We start from the raw sequence: 6,000 nt of genomic DNA, 5'->3' as shown, positions 1-6,000 counted from the left end.
GTCATTTTGATATAAGAGGGAGTTAATGCTACTGAGGGACCTCAAAATCACCTTTCTCCTGATTATCTTGGGGTTTTAGAGCTCATGGATATTTATGTTTCTTAAAGGGGATGACTGCTGGTGGTCAGAGATATGCAGATGTGGCAATCCTGAAGGACTCAAATCACACTCAAGGGAAGCAAACAAGATAGTTTTCTTTAAAAATGGTTTGTGGTTTTTTAAGAGATTTTAGGAAACATTCCACAGTATTGATTGAGGTAAAGAAATAGATATGCAGAATACCAGATACCATGAAAAAGGAAGTTAAAAAAATAAACCTATTTAATTTTAGAGACAATTAGCAATTAAAGCAAATTCGGACAAATAATGCAACCACAAACACACAGATACACAGAGTCACACACAAACTGCCCCCATGGTGTGCACATTACTGTTCAGTTATTCTAGAGCTAAAAGTAGAGAGAATTTAAGGAATCCTGTTTCACCCAATGATATGTTTATCCCAGAGGATGGAGATTATAGAGGATAAGAAAGCTCATTATAGTTCTTATTCCACAGATATGAAAGGCAAAATTGAATTTCTTTAAGCACAATGTGGGCATATTGTAACATAATAGTGAGAATATTCTTACCTACATTTCTTATTTGTGGTTAGTTAATGCTCATTAGTTAAAATCATACACTCTAAAATGCTTTCTTCCCTTTGAAGCAACAGATTTCATTTATTCCTGGCAAATCATCAATTTGTATCCCTCTTGAAACCCATTCTTAATATTTTACTTGATTAAATATTAAGTAATTTGAAAATTGTGCTAAACTCACCAATAGTGACACCTATTGGTGGGATGTAATTATAAAACGGATATTTTTTAACCTACAAATAAAAATAGCTAACTTTATTCATAAATTAGAATTGTTAAAATTTTGATGTTTATTGTATCATCATAATGGTTGGAATATTGTTAATTCTCAGAATAAATATACCGAAATGATCCAATTCTATTAATTTTGATATAGTTTTAAGCTTTCGTTGTATCACCATAGCTAATGCTTCTTTTCTATCTCATGGGAGGACGTTATTTATACGATTCATATCAGCTGTGTTTTGGCAGATTCTCCACCTCCTCCCCAGTTTTTCCTGGGGAAGAGTGATTTCTAAATGCAATTAGATTATTGCCTTATTTACTCATTTAGTGTAAATGAATGAAAAGAAATGTTTCCTAGTGAGAAAATGCCTACAAATAAGAAACTCTTCATTTACTTCCAATATCAAAGATAAATAGGTATATGATATTGGTTGTGTTAAACTTTAAAACACAAACTACTGTAAACATACTGTATAGATTACTTAAATTGCTATAATGTGCCACAATCAAGCTTGAACTTCAAAATGTAACTATGGTATATAGTTGACATACACATATTGTTATTTTTGTTTTGCTTTGTTTTAGGAGCCTCTAGTGAGAACTTAATGAAACAAATATGTGCAGTTATATTAATTGCTTTAATTTAGTTCCTCACCTGCATTTTTAATTACATTTGCAAGGCAAAACAACACAGAGTCAGATAGAGTCACACAAACTTTGTAAATATATCTTTTACTACTCATTTGTTACCTGAAATAGATTTAAGCATCTTTATCAAAGAAAAATTAAAAGACACTTCCTAGGGCCAATAACAAGAATAGTGAAGAAGTGGTGAATTAAGCAGGATCAGGAAAAGATTTTCTATGAGATTGGTGGTCACAATATTGTACATGCCTGCATCCCAGACACTACACTCATTTCTTCCCTGATTCATTCAGTCTTGCTGCTTCAAAATGTTATTTGCTTAGTGAGGGTATCTCAAAAAACTGGCCATTGAATCTGGTAAGAATGCATTCCTCTATATAACTGCTTTCTCACATGTAATTTTTCAGAATATATTTTGCAGTATATCCAGTCAGATGCTATGCGATAGTTTTTCAAAATATAGGTTAGTACTTAATTTTAATACTTAGGCAGAAAAATATTCTGATTGGAATAGTTGAGTAGAAATATACCATAATAATTTGGGGGAGTTCTCAGGATCTTTATTGAAGGAGCAGTGACATTACTATTTAGTACAGAATCAACACCATCAGATAGGGATTTACCCATAAAATATTTTTTTTTCCCAGAGCAACTTTGGATACTTTAACAACAACAAAAAATAAATTGTGCACAGCATACTTCTGGTTTAAATTTTTAATTTTTCCCCACAGAACAGCTTCTAATAGAGCCTAATATGATGTCTCTCATCCTAGGCTACCATTTCTAGTCCAGTTTGGTCTGAACTGGTAAGACCCTGATAATAAAGATAATCCTTGATAATTTTTGAGAAAATATTACATGTTTTTTACATGTTAAGGGTGACTGCAGGGGATTTTTTTCATCCTGCTTCTATGGAGGCTTTGCCTTCTTCAAACAACCTGCCTTACAGTTGAACATTATCAATTCAAGTTTCTTTGGATAAAAGGCACAGAAAATGCCTTTTCCCAACTTAAAGCTAACAAATTTTTCTCAAAGTCAAAAGAAAAATATGAAAGATATTCTATTGCTGTTATTTCTGAATTGGTTGGGAGAAAAATCAGATCCCAAATAAACCACAAACACACACACACACACATATACCAAAAATAATTTTTTTCTGAAATTATATGCTACCCTGCCTAGAAGTAGAAATCTTATCCCTACTATATACTAACCATATACAGATTGTTTCTAGGGTATATGGAATGTTGATAATCCTGAGAGCTGAATAACTATGTTCAGCGGCCTTAGAAGTGAGAATAACAAGAATAATTTCCCATTGTGCCTTGCAAAAAAAGGAAATAAATTGTTTAAGTATGAGAAATAAGACAGATATTTTGTATTTCATAGCTAATGTTTGTATAGTACTATGATTGCCTGTGCTCTAGGCAGGATAGTGGACCCTTCTTCCTCTAACTACATCTTGAGTGGCTCAAATGCTCTCAGATGTAAATCTTTCTCCATAATTTTAAACTCTACAAACGGTTTCAGATAGCTTCCTTTTTTCATTTCAAATCATGTATTTCTTCATTCTTAAATATCTTCTACAGTCTATATGTCTGACTACCTGTTCATGTTACAAGTATGAAAACAAACCCTGTAAGTAATGATATAAGGCTACAATGAAATCAGAATTCAGGGACATAAATAAATGAAAATGTGTCAGTGTGATCTCAGTAATAATGGCTTTGTCTTATTTAACTTTATTTAGGCAACACATAGTGTTCTCTATCCTATTAGTTATTTAATAAATTAGTTATTTAATAAATCAGTTATTTAATAAATTTAATAAATTATTAGTTACTTAATAAATTAGTTATTTAATAAATATGATTAATTAAAAATACATGGTCATGTCTGCTGAAATAGATATATTCAACACTATTAGAGCACTGAAGAAGAACCAATCAATTGCCTGGGGTTCCAGGATAGTTTTCACATTTGAACTGAAAGGTGAAGAGAAGTATAAAACAACTATGCTAGACATGGGGAAAATAATGAGACACTTGTTTTAGAAGACAGGTGTGTCCTAAAATGCTCAATCAAATGACACCTGAAGGCACAAATTTTAACTTTTGTAAGAAACATGTTGTTTATCAGATAGCATGAGGAGCTTCTTGGCCTTCTTGGTAAGTTGATTCACAACTAAACATTTCTTCTAGATGATATAGTGGTCTCTGATACATAATGAATAATTAGGTTTTTGATGCAGTACACAGAGGGTGAGAGAAAAATTGAGTGGAGATGCTCAAAATAAGCCACTATTTATTATTTTGCAGTGAATTCAATACAAAAATCAATGAACAAATTCACCTGTGGCTTGACATTTTTAAAAGTTTACATACTTTTTTAAAGAGAGAGAGAGAAATTTTTTTAATATTTATTTTTAAGTTTTCAGTGGACACAGCATCTTTATTTTATTTGTATGTGGTGCTGAGGTGAACGCGCTACTGCTAAGGCACATCCCCAGCCCAAAAGTTTATATTTTTAAAATGTTTATTATGTACGTATTCTTATCCAGTTTAATACACATCAGCCCTTAATAGACACATGTCAAACTATATTTCAGGCCCTTATGATTTCTAAAAGTTGAAAAGAAGTAACAATGGCCTTATAAAGTAAGCTTCATAAATAGGATTTATAGCTTAGGGTAACAAATTTTGGGCCAATAAGGACAGATTTCTTTTTATGCTAGTTGTACATTCTAACTTGCAGAGTAAAAACATGCCTTAGTAACAAAAATAAAATGTATAATTCATATGTTTAAAAAACTCTTTAACAGCATATTTGTAGATGCTTAATTTTACCAGCTCTAGACAACTAAAGGAGAGTGCACAAAAAAATAAGATGTATCTGTTAAGAAGGAAATTTCAAACAGAAGCAAAACATGGGGAAATGAAGGTTGAGAAATTCATGATTAAAATGGCTTAGAGGTTCCCATTGCATTCAGTAGGAGATAAAAGTAAAATTCATAGCAGTTGATTCTTGAATACATATCATACTCAGAACTACAGAAGACAACTAGTTGGGAAGTCACATCTCTCATGGCACAAGGATCACTCAATGCAATTTAAACTCAGCCATCTTGTTGGGATGGTAGTTTCATAAACTTCAAAAGGTTGAAATTATGTAACTGGTAGCTAAACCTGTGGGATTCTAATTTCTAAACAATTTTAGCATTGTGTAGACCGATTTAGGGTAATTATTATGTTCCATAGGGTTGCACAAAATTCCCTAGTGGAGCTGAAGGGTAACACTGGGGAGTGAATGGGCAGGATGGTGGTGGATCCAGGATGATACCTTGTATATGGTGAGACAGTGCAGGCAGCTGCCAGGGAAAGTGCTCAAGAAATGATACTCTTCCTTTATTTTATTTGTTTCTTAGTTTATTCATATACCATTTTTCCCAGGGAAAAAAAAAGAAAAAAAAAACTAAAATAGCTTGAGAATATGCATTTGCATCTGCAGGATTAAGAAAAGATGAAAAATGAGAACACTAGAATATTTAACGAGAATTAAACGTTGGGATCAGGGAGATTAATGTGGAGTCTATGTGCAAATTGTGGCATAAATTTGTGAGTTTTTTGCAGCAAGTGCAAAGGAGAATATGTTTACTTATATGGTTGAACATTTTCATATCTTAATGTTATTTGTGTCAGAAGTCCATCTCACTCCAGTAAGATTGGCAGCCATTAGGAAGTCAAACAACAACAAGTGCTGGCGAGGATGTGGGGAAAAGGGTACTCTTGTGCATTTCTGGTGGGACTGCAAATTGGTGCGGCCAATATGGAAAGCAGTATGGAGATTCCTGGGAAAGCTGGGAATGGAACCACCATTTGACCCAGCTATTGCCCTTCTCAGACTATTCCCTGAAGACCTTAAAAGAGCGTACTATGGGGATACTGCCACGTTGATGTTCACAGCAGCACAATTCACAATAGATAGACTGTGGAACCAACCCAGATGCCCTTCAATAGATGAATGGATAAAAAAAATGTGGCATTTATACACAATGGAGTTTTACGCAGCACCAAAAAATGAGAAAATCATGGAATTTGCAGGGAAATGGATGGCATTAGAGCAGATTATGCTAAGTGAAGCTAGCCAATCCCTAAAAACAAATGCCAAATGTCTTCTTTGATATAATGAGAACAACTAAGAACAGAGCAGGGAGGAAGAGCAGGAGGAAACGATTAACATTAAACAGAGACATGAGGTGGGAGGGAAAGGGAGAGAAAAGGGAAATTGCTTGGAAATGGAAGGAGACCCTCATTGTTATACAAAATTACATATAAGAGGTTGTGAGGGGAATGGGAAAAAAAACAAGGAGAGAAATGAATTACAGTAGATGGGGTAGAGAGAGAAGATGGGAGGGGAGGGAAGGGGGGATAGTAGAGGATAGGAAAGGTAGCAGAATACAACAGTTACTAATAGGGCATTATGTAAAAAT

This window comes from Callospermophilus lateralis, unplaced genomic scaffold, assembly GCF_048772815.1.
Source record: "Callospermophilus lateralis isolate mCalLat2 unplaced genomic scaffold, mCalLat2.hap1 Scaffold_138, whole genome shotgun sequence".
Lineage (NCBI taxonomy): Eukaryota > Metazoa > Chordata > Mammalia > Rodentia > Sciuridae > Callospermophilus > Callospermophilus lateralis.
The sequence above is the reverse complement of the archived record's forward strand: the minus strand, read 5'-3'. Positions refer to the sequence as shown.